At 45.0% G+C, this 18,630-nt stretch overlaps 1 pseudogene; it reads left to right on the top strand.

The window, feature by feature from the left end:
* Positions 1 to 357: 357 nt before the first annotated feature.
* Positions 358 to 16,585, top strand: LOC110338585 (annotated as a pseudogene).
* The last annotated feature ends 2,045 nt before the right edge of the window (positions 16,586 to 18,630 follow it).

Raw genomic sequence — 18,630 nt, 5'->3', positions numbered from 1 at the left:
TCGAGTACTTCACGGGGAAACAAGAGAACTGGGCTAACGCTCATTCTTGTGATATTTCGACCAAGAATATGGCTTCATGTTGCCGGTATCTAGAATGAAGTTTAATTTAAGGATAAGGGACCGATTTGTTTGGCAGAGGATATTTCAGGACAGGAGAGCGTCAGGCTGATGCTGAGAAGGCTGATGTCTGTAATGGTGAGAGATTGGGACCACTGAGGAGAAATTCCCTCTGTTGTCAGACAAGAAAGGGGCCCTGAGAGGGGAAACCTCACCTTTGGAGGCCCTATCTTATGAAGATCCGCATTAATTTAGAGGAAGAAAGTCTGCGCTGAAAATGTTTGAAGGGCCAGCACGTCGATGTCGCTGGTGGCGGCGTGGCTGGTGGGGTTTAGGCTTCAGCCACAGCTGGCCATTAAGCTCGGCAGTAGCATCCATGTGGTACTGGCTCCAAACGCGTGTGAGACATAAGACGAGTGCATCAGAGCTTCGCTCCTTGAATTTAGACAGAAATTAAGTTCACGCAAGGGACAGGGGGGCTACAAAGAGGTCTTGAGAGGCCACTGAAGGAGGCTATGAAGATTAAGTCTAAGCTGCAGTGAGATCCCAGGATACTGGAGATGCCAGGACCATAGAACATCTACCAAAGAGAGCCTCAGGCACCGAGTGGGGCAGCTAACTAGGAGAGAATCCATATGTGTCACAGATGGCAGAGCTAGCAGGGTGGCCCCAGCCAGCTGCATTACCAGACCTGAATGCTGGAGACACAGCTGCGCAATTTGCTATTTTCCTTTCTGAATTTTGGTTTTGCTTTGGTACGGCTGGCTTGCTGCATGTTGTTGTTGTTGTTGTTGTTGTTGTTGTGCTTTGGATCTTTCATTTCAGAACAGGAATTTTTATTCTCTGCTGTTACATGTTGGAAATGTGTAACTTGATTTTTAACTTTTTTTTAAAAAGCTCAGGTAAGAAACTTTTAAAATGTTGGAATTGCTCAAGGCTTTGGGGACTTTAAATAAAGTTGAGCGGAATGCTTTTCTGTACTATAATGTAGTCATAAGCCTACACAAAGGAGTGGAAGGTTAGGACTTGCACTGTGTTTGAGTATCGGCCTGATAAAGGGTGGAGTTGCCGTGGGTAGTATTGTCAACCTGGCAGAAACTAGAGTCACCTAGAAGACCGACCTCTAAGCCTGCCTGTGAGAGGTGACCTTGGAAGCGTTCACTGATGCGGGAAGATCCATCTTGCCTGTGAGTGGGAGTCTTCCCTGGGCAGGGGACCCTGGACCGTATAAACTAGAACGGCAGGCTGAGCGCCAGCAAACCTTTCCCTGGTGTGGGAACGGTATGCCCAGAGGCGTCAAGCTCCCACGGCCTTGCTCTGTTGCTTTCTCTACCACGATGGCCTGGACCTTCAACTGTGAGAGGAAATAAACGCTTTCCCTTAAATTGCTTTTTGTGAGAGCATTTTTCTTTATAACAGTAGGAAAAAAAAAAGCTAAGCACTTACCAAAAAGGAAAACAGTCGATTGAAATTTGGGATAGAACCGCCACAGCCGTGGTCATTTTCTAAGGTCCATATATTCCACTTGGTCCTCAGCGTGGTGCCCTAAGGAGGTGCTGGAATTTTAGGGGGTGGAGCTTTGCGGAGGTCTTTGAGTCATTAAGAGCGTACCCTGGAAAGAAATAACAGAACTGACCCCTTTCTCCTCTCTCCTGGCCTCCCTGAGGCGAGCACGTTTACTCTGCTTCACCACAGGCCGAAAACAACTGGGACAGCCTGACTGTGAAGCAGGGCCTCCCGAACTGCGAACCAAAGCATACCTTTTCTTCTTATAAGCCAACTGTCTCCTACTATTTTGTTATAGTGACAGAAAACTCACTAGTAAGGGAATCCAAGCTGCGGTAACAAGCCAAGGAAAATCAAGCAGGAAGCAGGAGCTGATGTCCCTTTAGACTGAACTCTGGGCAGTCCAGATTACAGTCTGACATCTTTGGAAGCCTCTTCAGAAGATGTGCTGCAGTAGCTGCAGGAGATAGCAGGCTGTAAGGGCCAGCCTTGTCTTCAGACAGCATGGCACTTAAGGATTTTTGAGATAAACCATGATGACTATGCTGGGTATCTGGGGGCTAAGACAGCAACAGATGACTGACACCAAATGTAGGGCTATGGGTTCCGTGTTTCCTTGGCTGCTTGGGGAAGCAGGGCACGGGAGTTGGCCACTCTTACCCCACGCCATCGCTGGGCAGTAACGAAGCCCCAGGACACCGCTCTGGGGGTGGGGAAGCACAGTGACAGAGCTGGCTCAGCAGTCCCCGACCTGCAAGGAGGCCCGGCGGTCTGGTTCTTAGGCTCTTGGACACCCGGGCGCCACTGGAAGCCGCGGAAGAGCTGAGAATGGAGTGGGTGCTCTACGGGCTGGATCTAACGTGGGGCTGAGGGGAAAAGGGGCGCTCCGGCTGGTCCCACAGGGGGAGTCCTTGGCTTGATGCTGCAGGCTTGGCTTGAGCTTGGTGGCAGCCATGGCTGGGAATGCAGAGAGGCCTTCTGCAGGAGATGGCGGCTCTCTAGGCAAAGGCCTTCTCCATGGCTCCCCACGGCCGATTCCAATGAAGAGAGACAGTCCGTGGTTTTAAGACATTTATTGTCATGGCGGAAAGTGGATGTGTAAAACCATACCCCACTTTTCAGGGTGGGCCTGAGATTAAACACCTTTTGCAGGGAGGAATGTCTGGGAAGGAAAACTTATTGGCTAAGCCCTCTAGGCCTCTAGGTACCTGATTAAAATGGAGATTTCTATCTTGAGCCTATGTGACCACAAGTCACACCCTCTACATGTGGAAGGGCTTGGGACATTGCTCTTACGTGACTGATGGCCCCAAATCTGGGGGCGGGGGTTGCTGCGGCTAGGGACAGGGGCTTAGTGTCCGGGAACAGACGAAGCACCTACTGGTCTCTGGGTGCTCCGAGCCTTAGCTCAACTGAAGACCAAGTTACCTTTCATGGTCCCACAACCAAATGTCCTGGGAACCCAAAGACAAATGGTGATGTCATCTGTTAAATAACTATTCCTGGCAAAGTGCCTTTTTTTGTGTGTGATCTTCATATAAATATGGCCTTGAGGTCAGAGGCAAGTAACTTTACTTTTTGTCTTTGTCAGCCAGCCTGTGTAGGCTTCTGGGTGTTTACCTGAAGCCTGTGTGCCAGTTTGTGTGTGTGTGTGTGTGCCTGTACCTGCATGCATGTGACTCATGTACTGAGGTGCGCCACATTTATCTGCCCACATCTATGTGTCCAGTGCCCTAGGTATGTTGTATCTCTCTGTGACTGTCTGTCTGTGACTCCTTACTTCCCCTTCCAACTCCCGGGCTCCCGTATCTCTCCCCCTTTCCTGGCTTCAGAGCTCAGAGTAGCCCAGGACACAACCTACCTTTAACACTTATGTAATAGGCAGAAAATTTTTAAACAAGCTTTCTCTGCTTTCTTGGATTTGGGGAGTGTCCCTAGAAGAAATAAAGGCACAAATGGAGAGAGAGGGAAGGGTAGAATGGCGGAGGAAGACTGAAGTTCGTTTGCATCAAAGGAACAAAGAACTCTTGGACCAAAAGGATCATCCTTCCATATGGAAGTAATAGAAGACATCCAGAACAGGCTGCAGTGTGAGGGTCAGGCGATGGCTACTGTATCCAGTGTACTGTGGGTAGAGGCAGTACCCCAAGAGTACCTTTTAGTTTGATATATACACAGGCATGTTGCAGTACAACGCTCCCCTCTTATGCCCCACCCAGAAATGCCAATTAAACTAAGATCCTTTTTGCAGCATTCTCGTGACCATGGAAGTATGACTTCTTTTCGACCACTACGATTTAAGATTCATATCAGATTCATATCAGCCTGTATTGTGGCTCGAATATAAAATGTCTCCCACAGGTTCCTGTGTTTAAATGCTAGGTCCCCAGCTAGTAACACTGTTCTGGAAGGTCATGGCACCTTCAGACATGAAGTCTAGGTCGTGGACATAGGCCACTAGGGGCAGGCCCTAGAAATTATAGCCTGGTCTTGCCTACTGAACCACTAAGATGTGAGCAAGCCATATTGACTGATCCAGCAGCTCCAGCTACTATTCCTTTCCTGTCATAGCAGACCTCTAGCCTCTAGCTTGTGAACTGACACATCCCTGCCTCTCACAAGAAAGCGGAAAATAAGTAACACACCTTGTCTGCATCCTGGTGAGCGTCAGGAACGCTTTCCGGGCCTGGGGTGACTTCAAGCCTGCTGTCTTCTGAGTCTGTTAAGACGGTGCACAAGGAAAAGAAAAAAAGTGTAAAGTCAAAGACACTGACTCCAACCAGAAGTGTATGCAGTGAGTTATTTAGCCCCTCAGGCCCCTTCATTTGAAAAGAAGATGATTTCCAAACTAATATGGTATTTATACAACTAATATGGTATTTATACAACTAATATGGTATTTATACAACTAATATGGTATTTATACAACTAATATGGTATATATACACAGTAGTCTTGACCAAGAGGCACTGACTCACCCAAACAAGCTCGTGGTAAGGATGATGGTGATGGTGGTGATGGTGGTGGTGGTTTTATGCTTTTATGACACTGGGTGTCACTGTGTAGCCGAACTCACCATGTTGGCTGGGTTGGTTTGAATATGAACAGCCCCCACTGGCTCACATATGTGAATGCTTGGCCATTAGGGAGTGGTGCTCCTTGACAGGAATAGAAGGTGTGGCCTTGTTACAGAAGGTGTGGCCTTTTTGAAGAAAGTGTACCACTGGGGGTGGGCTTTGGGGACCAAATGCTCAAGCCCTCTCTCCTAGTGTCTCTTTCTTCCTGCTACCTTCGAATGTGGGTATAGAACTCTCAGCTCCTCCAGCACCGTGTCTGAGTGTGTGCCGCTATTCTTCCTGCCATGATGAAAACGGACTAAATCTTTGAAGTTGTAAGCCAGCCCCAATTAAATGTTTTTCTTTATAAGAGTTGCCATGGTCTTGGTGTCTTTTCACAGCAATAGAAGATTATTAACACAAACACCAACCAAGTTGTCCTTAAACTTGCAGTGATCCCCCTGCCTCTGCTTTCTGAGTGCTAGAATTATAGGCATGTACTGCCAAGTCCTGAAGGCTTTCTAAAAGGCTTAATAATCTCTTCTAGACCTAACTTCCAGAAAGACATCACATTTCATGTGTATCATGTAAACCTTCTTGCATCTAGATGCAAAGCCTCTCAAAATCAGGTATTATATTTTTTAATCACACAAAAGGTCACGTGCCCATAAAAAGGAACATACTGACGAATGAGAGTGAGTCTCACAAACATCCCGCTAAGTGGAAGAACTCAGACTCAGATGCTGTAAGTTACGTAATTATATTTATCTGCAAAGTCTAGAAAAATGGAACTCTATAGATACTGTTATAAACTAAGAACTGTCTAGAGTTGCTTGCCATAATTTCTCATCTGAGGAACAAGCATGAGATTTCCTCCTGGAGTGGTAGGAATAAGATATGTAAGGGCTAGAGAGATGGCTCAACTGTTAAGAGCACTGGCTGCTCATTCAAAAGACCCGGGTTTGATTCCTGGCACCCACGTGGCAGCTCACAACAATCTGTAATTTCTGTTCCAGAGAATCCGATGCCCTCTTCTGGCACTCTCAGGCATTGCAAGCATGTGGTATACAGCCATGTGTGGAGAAAAAAAAAAATACCCACATACATAAAATAAACGTTTTTTTATCTTTAAAAAAAATTTTTAATGTAAATGAGATTGTGGTGATAATATACAGCTAATATTCATAAGCACTGAATTTCATGATTAAAAATGGGGTGAATTATGGTATTTGGATTGTGTCCAAATGAAACTTTTTTTAAAAATCTATGTGTTTTTCATGGCCTCTAATAAATATAACAATCCTAGTGGAGGGATGTGGGGGAAATGTGCTCTAAAAGAATGTCAAGCAGTTTGTTCTTGCTCTTCCCCTCAGGGCTGTTCAAAGCCGCCAACTCAACCCCTCCCTCTTCAGGCCCTCTATGATCCCATACGATCCGGCAGACCTGGGGGCTCCTGGGAATTCAGACTCCGGGGCTCCACTGGGAACTGTGATTTGAATTTAAAGTTGGTGAACACATCCACGTTTGAGAAACACTATTCTAGGTCTCTCTCCATGAGGTCTGTGCCCTCTCAAAGCCTTTGTCCTTGCCATGCCTTCATCCTCTGTGAATCCGACATTTGATAGGAATAAAACACTCAGAGAACACTCTTGTTTTCCTGAAATCAGGTAATTGGGAAAAAAACCAAATAGCCTCTCCTCAAATTAAAGACCTACATGATCTGTTATAAACGATACTAATTACTATTGCCTGTCTGCTTCAGTGGGTTGACCAGATGTCTATGTGCGGCTGCATCCAAGAAGCACAACCCTCACCTCTATTTCTGGATGGACACTGGAAAAGCCAGTCTGGACGGACACTGGAAAAGCCGGTGCCCCGTTGCCTGTGCTGTGAGGCCTCCCCACAGTCTGTCGTGTCGGGAGGAAAACTGATATTCCTCTCAATAATCACATTTAGCACAACTATCAGATGGTTGGCAGTGTGTGCTGGAAAACAACCTAGAGGTGAGCAAGGCTCTGTATTGGGATGCAACAAATGAATAATTCATCAGGAACCTGGCTTCTTAATGGCCTGCTTCTGGTGTGAAGGACTAGCAGAAACGTGTTTTAGAAACTGATTTGGGGAGAAAAGCTAAAGGCTGTCACGTCCACCAAAAGATGCTGGCTCTGAACACCACCCTCAGATATATATATATATATATATATATATATATGTATATATATATATATATATATATAACAAGACTTTCCTTTGAAGTTTTTACTCTGAAACATGGGAGACATCATTCCTCTTTAGTCAGAGATTTGATAGTCCTCAAATAATAAATTGTTTGAAAAATAGTATGTTCCTTTAGCATGACCTCATCTTATTAAACAAGTATTTATTTGTTTTTGTTTATTAATAGAGTATTATTCTATAGCCATGTCTATAGTCCTGTTATGTAGACCAAGCTGGCCTGGAATCTGTTGTGATCTTCCTAGCTCTGCTTCTCAACTGTTGGAATTACAGGAGAGTGCCACCATGCCAAATGTAAGGAGAGGTGGGGTTAGAACACAGAGCTGCATGCGTGCAAGGCAAGCATAATACCAACTAAGCTACATCCCAAGCCACTACGCAAGCCATTTGAAAAGTTCTCTTCTAGCCCAATATTCACGGTAGCCACCCAAAACAAGCCTGTCATTCTTCAGTCCCATGAATGCCTTTTTTTGATCTAGCTGCTTCTTTGTTTCATTTTCCCGCTCATCAACAGTGGTTCCAAAAGAAGATTAGGAAAAGAGAAAAGGGCAGTAAAATTAGGTTGGTTATCTCTGACCCTTTCAAGTCCAGAGACATGATGGACAATGACGGGAAAGTTTTGAACCAACCTTTAAAAACAGAAGTTTTGGGCTGGCATGGTGGCACACATCTTTAATCCCAACACTTGGGAGGCAGAGGCAGGNGAATTTCTGAGTTTGAGGCCAGCCTGGTCTGCAGAGTTCCAAGACAGCCAGGGCTACACAGAGAAACCCTGCCTCAAAAAACCAAAAACAAAACAAAACAAAACCACCAGAAGTTTGGGGGCTGGAAAGATGGCAAAGATGACCCAAAGGACCCAAGTTCCATTCCCAGCACCCAGGTGGCTCACAACTACCTGTAACTACAGCTCCAAGGGAGCTGATACCCTCTTTTCTGGCCTCCACTGGTATATATACATAAATGATATTCTCTCTCTCTCTCTCTCTCTCTCTCTCTCTCTCTCTCTCTCTCTCTCTCACACACACACACACACACACACACACACACACACAAAGTGTTTTTAAAAGTCTAGAAATTAATACAAATGACATTCACTTTCTCTTTCCAAGCATGAAGGAGTTCTAAACTCTGGGGGAAAGTGGGAAATGAAAGAAGAGATTCCTGAGCTTTGGGACTCTCTAGTCAAAGATCTTGCATCTTTAGGGGTGGGGTCTGGGACAGGCTGGCCAGAGCTGACAGTCTCCCAAAACTAGAGGAGGCAGTCCTACAATAGCCTAAAAGCAGCCCACTCTACATTTGTTGCTGTGATAAAATACCAAAAGAAACTTGGAAAGGAAAAGGCTTATTTGATTTACACTTCTAGGGAGTGATCAATAATCCATCACCAAGGAAGGTTGGCACAGAAACTCAAGCAAGAGCTGGAGCATAGGAAATGGAGGAACGGTGCCTACTGGTTTGCTGTCCATGGCTCAAAACTGCTTTTTTATACGTCCCAGGAGCTCCTGCCCAGATATGGCACCACCAAAAGAGCCATTCTGGGCTCTCCCACATCGGTTATTAATCAATAAAATACCCCACAGACTTGCATACAGGCCAGCCTGATGGATGGAAACAGTTCTTCAGTTGAGGCTCTCTGTTCCCGGGTGGCTCTGGTTTGTGTCAAGTTGACAATAACAGACCAAGGAAAGTCGTAAGGGTCTTATGATGTCTCTACACAACATAGAAAGATCATATGGCTCTTATGCCCTGCTTTTACTGCCAAAAGCTATAAAGAAACACACTCCTGAGCTACGAATGCAAGTTCTTGTAGCATTCTCTAGTTACTAGATTCCCAGTAGAGCCCTTTCTGGAAGTCTGCTTAGTTGCCATGTAGACATCAGTACAAATAGCCATGCAAATCCTATTAGGCTCTATCCCGGAGATCTCAACAATTCGCAAAAGAGAAGAAAAACAACCATCTTTAAAAACAAAACAAAACAAAAAAAAAAAAAAAAATCCAAACTGTAGCAGCCGTGGGTGAAGAAAACTCAGTGGTAGTGCACTTGCCTCTCATGCACGAGGCCCTAGGTTCAACCCAAGTATTGAAATGAAGATGGGGGAGAAGGCTGAGACCATGGCTCAGCAGATAAAGTGCTGGCCATGCAACCAGGAGGAAGAGAGTTTGGATGCCCAGCACTCACATAAAAGCTGGCAGGTATGGCAGCCTACTGCTAACCCTGTTGTTTGGGACCTAGAGACTCAATGCCAGGGGCAAGCTGGCTAAGAAGACAGCCAAATTAGCAAGCTCTATTTGCAGCAAGAGATCCTGCCTCAGTAAACAGAGTAATTGAGGAAGACACTGGTAATCAATCTCTGACCTCCACATGCACGGGAATGAACAAATACACACACACACACACAGACACACACACACACATGCACACACACACACATACATGCACGCACGCATACCACACACATATCCATGAAATGATTAAGTATACACCATCAAAATATTGTTATCTTCCTGTATGAAATATGAAATAGCTCATGAGATAGCTCAGTGGTTAAGAGCACTGGTTGCTCTTCCTGAGGTTCTGAGGTCAACTCTCAGCACCCACATGCCAGCCCACAACCATCTATAACTATAGTCCCATGGGATCCTATGCCCTTTTGTGTTGTGCAGGCATACAGGTAGATAAAAAGCCATATATGTAAAACAAATAAATAAATCTCTAAAAAATATGAAAGCAATTTATATTTTTCAAAAAAAATCAAAGAAAGATGATACAGTAATGCATGGTTGCTGAACATTGTAGATCTATCAGCTGCAATGCATAAGTCTGAAGAAAGTCAGCAACTCCGTAATTTCCTTCCACGCTGTCATTCCTCCAGGGTTAAGGGGTCTTGGCGATACAGTGTGTAGCAGCAGACACTGTGGAAAGACAGTGTTCTCTATTGTCCACACTGACTGGACCTGCCCTACAAGTGTCATTCACCCTGTCCTTTAGCTCCCTCCTTGGGAAGACAAAAGTTAGAGGCTTGGCTCACAGATAGAGGTCAGGCTGCAGCTGCTCAGGACCAGACACACATGGGACCATCTTCCTAAATAGCACGGTCCCAAAGGGAGGGGCTGCAAGCACAGGACAGAGGACACTACTTGGCAACTGATGGAGCCACTTGGCAGGTCATGAGCCTCCTCTGAGAAAACAAGAAGAGAACTGAAGTGTTTGAGGGGATTTGTGTTTGAGGGATGGGCAATAAAGTAAATGTCAGTAAGACAAAGAAAAGCAACTTTCCTAAAGTGAATAGAAGCTGGTGATAACTGGGGCCTGGGGGAGACAGGGCAAACTGTGTTTGGCACCATAAAAAGGAATTATCATGTTTCAAGGTTAAAGAAAAACCTCTTCTGTTTGATGTAGAGACTTGCTTTGGAAACTGAAGGGTAGTTACTGCTTTGCTAAGAGAAAGACAAAAAACTGGACCACCTAACAAAAGCCCCAGTACCAAACACAAAAAGCCCTCTTTTGAGATGTAGCCAGAATCATTAGCTTAAAGACTCCCATCTTATTGCTGTTGCTGTTGGCTACACTCCAGAGGTGGAAGGTAAGTTTCTATTGGCGAAGACTTCAGAAACGGACCCCAAGAGACCCTGAGCTGGAACTGACCTGAATATCCCCTCCCTGAGAGCTAGCTTTCACAGAACTAGAAGGCACCATGCAAGCTTCCAATGGAGCCAACCAACCCATGAACCACATCAACAACCAACCAGCATGGCACAATAACCTTACAGGTGCAGTCGTGGCACACGTACCTTGGCAGTAGCCAGCATCTCTCTAATTGACCTTACGACCACCCAACAACCTGGTGTTGGAAACCTAGCTAACTACGTAGTGACAGTGAAGTCATGGTGACTAGAGGAGAATACAACCTCTAACTTACTAATCCCTAACAGTAATCAATAAACATCTGTACACATACACACAAATACATGTAGTCCTCACGCTCATCAAGGAAACTTCTCTTTGCAACAGAAACCACAACAGAAAACCACAACCAATCAAAACGCAGAGTTGTGGAGCCCAGTCCCAATGGATCCATCCACAAAACACTCCCCACCTAAGGCTCAGGGAATATGTTGGAAGAGGGGGCAGAAAGATTGTAAGAGCCAGAGAAGTAAAGAATTTGCTGTGAGATCGTGTCTTCCAGTAACTCCTGCTCCGGACTACAGGTGATAGACACCAAGCCTTGGGTTAAATTTTTGTTGTTGTTGTTGGTTTGGTTTGTTTTTTTCGAGGGGTTGAATATTTTTATCTTGCTGTTTAATTTTACTCAGTGGAAGCAGCTTCCCAGAATGCCTGATCATGATGCTACCAGTGTGTTTGATATTTTAAAAAAAGAAATCAACAATGTTTGCCCTGGGAGCTGGATCAGGGTCCACATGTCTCTCATCTGCTAAAAGTCTATCTAGTACAGAAGACATATATTCTTGCTAAAACTTTAAGTTCAAAACTCTTGCTGAAGAAAAGATGCAGTGATCATTATATAGTGAACTTCATTGGTCTGGTGGTTCAATCAGTGGATACCTATGCATGCCTACTGGAAATGCTGTGGCAGCAAAGCAAACAACGGATGAGACAAACAGCTTTGGGCCCCTGAACCCCAGGACCCCTGCAGTACATAGTCTAGTGAAGGAGACAGAGATAAACCAACCATGAGCTATGGAAGAATACATTGAGGATGAGGGTACTTGAAATTGAAAATGCCTCCCAGAAGATGCCCCATAGGCTAACCCTTAGAGCCTGTGAATGCAGCCTTCTATGGCAAAGAGAAGGGAGAGAATAGGAGGGCAGTCTTTATAGATATGAGTAAGGCTCTCAAGATGGAAGATTACCCTGGAGTGGAGGTGGGTCTCAAACACAATTGCATGTCCTTATAAAAGGCAGAGGGAAGGCAGGGCAATGTGACCACAGAGGCAGAGAACAGAATATAATATAACCACATCCAGAAGGCAATAAGGCAAGGAATCCTGGCAGCTGCTGGAATCTGGAAGAAGGATCCGAGTCATTTCTGGAGGGATTATGGTCCTTGATTCACACAACCCAGAGCCGATTTCCAGTACCTCTCCTCTAGAACTGTGATAAGGTAGACTTCTGTTGTTCTAATCCAGAGTTTGCATGGTTATACCAGCTAGGAGAAATGAGCATTATCATATCCCCCTCCTCCCATTTTCACATTTCATTATTGCAATCTTGAGCAGGAAATGTAAACCAAATCCAGGGGCCCTTGGGAAGGGGAAAGAGGAATGCAGGCTTGACACAGAAACACCACATATGGCTATTCTGCACCTGTGTACCTTGGAACTTAAGTCAGCATCCCCAGAACATCCCGGAACTAAGAGCAAACACTGCCATCACTGAAACTAATTGTGTATTGGGTTGCCTAGCAACTCTGTGTTGTTGATGTGACTAACTCCTGGCCTGGACACATGTGAGTATACCTCTAGCTCTCTGGAGAATGTTACTGAGTCATGATTCTACTTTTATGAAATCGGGAAGAGTAAAAGCATTATTTACCTACGGGCTGGCCTATGGACCGTGAAGTGAAGCAGAGTTCTAGAAGCTGCAGGTGAGGTGACTCAGAAAACTGAAGGATGGAATGTTTCAGAACAAGCTGGAGATGAAGTTCACTGATGTCAGCCTTCCAGTGAGGCCTGCTGAGTCTCTCAGCCAGGTAACCGTGGGGGTCCGAGAGGAACCACACTCAGTCACTTTCTGTCCTATGTCATTGTTCTTAAACTGAGTGTTGTTCCTGGGAACATAAAGCCCCGTGCCCTATAGGTAAGATTAAAAGAAAATTTACCAAACATTTAAAACAATGGACTCTGTCATCTTCCCCAACATACTGTTCATCCGTCTTGTCTGTCTTTCCATTGCCTAGATGCCTTCTTGATCCATCAGAAGACAACCAGGGAAAGACGTCAAATGATAGATAGCCCTGTCCTTAAGCAGTTCTGTGACGTAAGCAACCCTCCACATCCCAAATACCTTACTTGCAAACTCAGAAAAGTAGCAGTTTACAGGGTCGCTTGGTAAACCTTAATAAAATATACATCTGGCACACAAGCTATCTGCAATAGCCCAGCAGGGAGAGGCCTTTGCTGTCAAGCTTTCTGACCTGAGTATTGTCCCAGGACCTACATGGTAGAAAGCAAAAGCTGATTCCCACAGGCTGTCCTCTGACTTCCACATGCATGCTGTGATACACACACACCTCATACAGCACAAATGAACGTTAAAAAAAAAATTAGAGATATCCCTCACCCCTGTTGACCTTGTCTGAGCTATTTCACCTGTTCATCTCTTTGTTCTTCAGCACAAGTGTGTTCATAAATGCTTACGTGATTGTGTTGGTTATCAGTTTGTCAGGACAGAGTCCCTTGGGTGGGGAGAGCATCTTGAGAGAATCAGTTGAGCAGGAAGACCAGCCCTCTATGGCTCCCCTCTATTTCCTAACTGGGAAAGGCAAAAACAGCGATAGCATGGTGGCCTGCACAGGCTCATTGCTCTCTCCTCCTGGGCTGCAGATAAAATGTGGCCAACTGCTCCAAGCTTCCGTCAACTCCTCCACCACAGAGGACCCTCGCTGGGAACTGAGGTAAAATAAAGCCTTTGTCTCTGAAGTTACTTTGTGTGTATCACATCAGCATGAAAGGAAAACAAGCAGTTGCTCCCAACCACTGCACCATCCTGCAGAATTCTCAAGAATATTAAAGAAGACAATACATTTACACCTGGTGTGGGATGCACATCAATGGACATTCAGAAATTGGGCAAACACTCTTACCCCTGGTTTCTCTCACGTGGACTAAGCTAATAGTTAGATTATCTGGGTAATCTCTCAAAAGAAAGGCAAATCTCTCTGGGTTACTAAGGCTATGGTTTTTAGTTTTATTTTATTTTAATTTAATTTATTTTATTTTATGTGTGAATGTCTTCATGCATGTGGGGGATCTGCCTGGTCCCCCAGAGAGGCCAGAAGAGGACATCAGTAACTATTTAAACCTCTATATTTAAACTAGATGTTTATTTAAACCACTATATAATCAACTTGTTCAGAGTTTTAAGGGTGACATTCTTGTATTCCAAAAAATCATAAATTTATATATGGGGAGTATTAGAAATTCAAATTCAGTTAGTAAAGTAGTAAAGCATATACCATAAATAAATTCTACATATGTGGGGCATATGATTAAATATTTTAATGAGTCATACCTCATACATTTAAAAAACAATGGACTAAGATTATGTTAAAATTTGTCCTTATTGGACAGTGGTAGTACTTTAATCCCAGAACTTCGAAGGCAGGGGCAGGTGGATCTCTGTGAGTTCAAGGTCAGCCTGGTCTACAGAGTGAGTTCCAGGACAGCCAAGACTACAGAGAAACCCTGTCAGGAAAAACAAACAAATAAAAAATGCCCTTATTATTGAATTTTAACTTTTTACATTGAATATAGATCTATCCATATTCAGATCAAACTGCTGGCTAATGTTTTAGACCTGGTGCTTTTTCTTAAAGATTTATTTTTGTTTCATGTGTCTAGGAATGTCTGCATGTGGGTATGCGGGTATGTGCACCACAGACATGCTTGGTGCAGAGCTTGGTGCAGAGGAGGCCAGGAGAGGGTGCCATGCTGTGGGCCTGACATAGATGGTTATGAGTTGCACTGTGCAGGTGATGGGGAGCACATTAGCATCCTCAGTGAGAACAGAGTCTCAGTTATGGTCACTACTGCTGTGATGAAACACCAGGACCAAAGCAACTTGGGGAGGAAAAGTGTTTGTTCAGCTTAAGCTTCCACATCACCATCAGAGGAAGTCAGGACAGGAACGCCAGCAGAGTGGAAACCTGATACAGACGCCATGAAGTACTGTTTCACTGGCTTGCTCCTTGGTTTGCTCGGCCTGCTTCCTTACAGAAGATCCCTGGACAACCGACCCAGAAATGGCACCACCCATAATGGGCTGGGCCCTCTCGAGTAAATTACTAATTAAGAAAATACCCTGCAGGTTGATGTACATCCTGATATTATGGAGGCGTTTTCTTAATTGGGGTTCTTTTCTCTCAGATGACTTCAGCTTCTGTCAGGTTGACATAAAACCAGCCAGTGGAACCGATCCCATGTCAACTTAACCCACAAACATGTCAGTATTCTTTTTTTTCTAATTTTTTTTGGGGGGGGCGGGGTAGCGTGGGGATGTTTTGAAGCAGGGTTTCTTGGATGTCCTGAAACTTGATGTGTAGATCAGGCTGGCTTCTGCCTGCCACTGCCTCCCAAATGCTGGGATCAAAGGCGTGCGTCCTTACTGCTAGGCTTAACACACGAGCACGTCCCTTCTCAATTAAAACCTTTCCTTCCTCACTTATCCTGAAGATGGCATATTAATATTCGTATTACAATATAAAACACAGTAACTTTAAAAATCCCACAGTCTTTACAAATTCAAACACACTAAATCTCCAGTCTCATTCAGAGAGAGACCATTCCAGAGAGCGGTCACTCAGCTGCTGGAGCCTGTTTTGAGGAAACACAGAAGACGAGCTAACAGCCTCGTTGGGGAAAGGTTGTCATTTCAGAGACTGAGTGAGAATTCTTGCAGTCATTGATACCCTTCTTCTCCAGACAGAAGAGACCAAAAAAAGTGCAAGCCAAGGTCTGTTCATCTGATTGATAAATAAATAATAAATTGATAAATAAATCTGACTGATAAATAAATCTGTTCATCTGATTGATTAATAAGCCAAAATATCTGTTGTTGTCAATGACAGTGTGACAGACCAGTTCTGTCCCTACAAGATGCCCCATTTGATTGCCAAGGTTAAGGGCAAAGGGAACGGAATGCAGACAGCTATGGTCAACATGGTTGATGCTACAAAGGCACTCCACTGGCTTCTCATGTATCCCACTAGGTATTTTGGTTGTAACCTGGGAGCGCAGACCCAGTTTGATGTTACAAATGACTGTTAACATTGTGGATGGATCTCGGGAGGTGATTAAGCAGCAAGACATGCTGGATGGATTTAAAAAGTCATTAAAAAACTCTTCTCTCCTGAGTGGGAGAGTCCTGAAGCAGATCTACATGTCATTCCAAAGAAGCAAGCAATAGGCAATTCTTGTAAACTCTGTGGGTACTGAGGTGTGCTTCCACACATCATAAACTCAGTACGTTCATTCTCAGAAACCCACCTGAGAATAATGTCAGTGGTACAGGGAAGAAAAGAAAGGATGAGAACACTGGCTTCACAGCCAGCAGTGAGATGCCACCACCTCCACCACCAAGTAAAATTAGTCCTCCTCCACATGCTGTGGAGGAGGAGGAGGAAGAAGACTGCAGGGGAGGGGAGGGGGCAATACAACTGAGGTGCAGAATGGATAAATCCAGTGACCATGCAAAAGGCCTGACACTCAGCAAGGATCTGGCAAGAACTGTAGGAGGGCATGAAAACATCCTGTTTGATAAGAAGACAGCGTTGTTGATTCATCTGATGAAGAAATCATCGCTGAAGCTGAAAAACTAGATGTAAAGCCATGGCTCCTCTTATTTTGACTGAAGTTCTCTTTAATGAGAAGATGCGAAAGCAAAGCAAGAAACACAGGCGTCATTTCCCAAGATTCTGTCATAACAACAAAAAAGGCTCAGGGGCACCTTCTTCATGGAAAGGAACGGATGATGGAGATGCATCAAGTTTAGCTGCTCTGTCCTAGGAGCACTGCATGGTGCCAAGCCTCGACGTCTCAGTGTGGCTCCTTCAGACCTGGGCCTTCAACTGCTACTGAGGTTCTCACCAATGCCCTCTCCCGGCCTCTCACAGGGCCAGTCTCCGATGTTCTCTATGCCCCGCCTTCGTGCCTTCAAAACCAGGACCACTTACACTGGATGACCCTTAAGCTGCCAAGTCTGGCTGCTCGCATGAGGTACAACCTTGGCCACCTCTGGAGCACAGCTGTGTGCTGACTCTCAGGAAACACTTCCCAGAAGATGTCACCTTCTTAATCAATCACCTTCTCAGCTCAGCTAACCAGCACCAAGGGTCCCAGCAAAGCAGAGGTTTCATGTTAGCCGCTCTGATGTCTTGCTGGCTAATCATGACAGATTCTTCAGCCTCAATTACCCAAAACCACAGAACCTTAATTCATAATAATGAATGGCCCCAAGAGAGTCCTTACACCTCCCCTGAAACTTCAAAAGCCGGGTCTCAGCATTCCCGTCTTCCAAGCTCCTACAGAACAGCTCACCAAGCTTTGAACAGCCAATGGATTTTCTTGCCCTTTCAAAGTCCTTCCACAATCCTCCCAAAACAACATGATCAGCAATACTCTACTATCCCGATACCAACTTGTCTTAGGGCTTCTTTTGTTGTGATGAAACACCATGACCAAAGCAGCTTGGGGAAGAAAGGGTTTATTCAGCTTATGCTTCCATATCACAGTTCATCATCAAAGGACGTCAGGACAGGAACTCTCACATGGCCAGAACCTGGAGGGAGGGGCTGATACAGACAGAGGCCATGGAGGCCTCATGTTTACTGGCTTGCTCCTCATGGCTTGCTCCACATGACTTCCTCAGCCTGCTTTGTTAGAGAACCCAGAACCACCAGCCCAAGAATAAAAACACCCACAATGGACTGGGCCCTCCCCCATAAATTATTAATTTAAAAAAAAAAAAAAAAAACAAACCAAAAAACGCCCTACAAGCTTGCCTCCAGTCAGATCTTTTGGGAAGCACTTTCTCAATTGAGCCTCCCTCCTTTCCGATGACTAAGCTGACAAGCAGCAAGTGGCCTTTATTGATTTGCCATCCCTCTCTCCCCCCCCTCAACCTAATACTTTTATTGCCTTTATTAGAAAATAAAGGGATGAAAAATGAGAGCGGCAGAGTAAAATGTGGAGAAAATGTAAAGATTCGAACTTGTAAAATCTCCAAAGAATAATCCTCCAGGAGTCCTTCCAGCCTTCCTGTGACTAGAGCCACAGGCATGATGCCTGTACATCCACCCACTGCTGCTGAACACCGCAAAACAATAACATAAACACTTGTTCCACAATGAATGAACAGAAACCAGTTTGTCCACTACGGTGATAAAAAGTTCACCTGGGCCTGGCTGGGTACCTGAAGCATCTTCATGGTTGATCTTTACTGACCTTCTATTCCTGCTCATCCTGGGCCATCGTCCTGGAGGCTGTTTGTAAGGACTGTCCTGCTGGACTCTACTTGCCCAAACTGTAGAGAGGTGTTAAAGCATGGCAGGCGGCCTCAGACCTACCCCAGGCTTGTTATTCAGTAAGACATCAATTCAAACAGCCTAAACCTAAACTATTAGTTACACAAGACCCTCTTCTGAGTAGAATACATCTTGGTAAATAGCTTCAGGTTGGGAGTGCGCCTCAATGTAGCACTTGCCTGGAATATTCAAACAGTAGGTGCAACCTCCAGCACCCCAAAGGCTTTAACATTTCCCCTGCTTCTCGGTTGGAGCTTTTCACTCCACACTTCTAGCCACGCCAGGCAGGTGGAGCAGTAGCTATGGCTCACAAGGCCCCCTCTCCTGTGGCCAACTCTTTTCCCAACACTCAAACTAGAAGCTCATCACAGTTGGGTCTAGACACACACATCATCTCAGAAGCATGCCCTTCTGTTAGCTGAGTAACTTTTCTTAGTAAAGCAAGTTATTAATGGGTCAGCCTCAGTCTTAACTGTTTGGGCAAGTCATGACTAATTAAATAGCTTCTTAAACT

Source organism: Mus pahari, chromosome 22 (assembly GCF_900095145.1).
Source record: "Mus pahari chromosome 22, PAHARI_EIJ_v1.1, whole genome shotgun sequence".
Taxonomy (NCBI): Eukaryota; Metazoa; Chordata; class Mammalia; order Rodentia; family Muridae; genus Mus; species Mus pahari.
The sequence above is the reverse complement of the archived record's forward strand: the minus strand, read 5'-3'. Positions and strand labels throughout refer to the sequence as shown.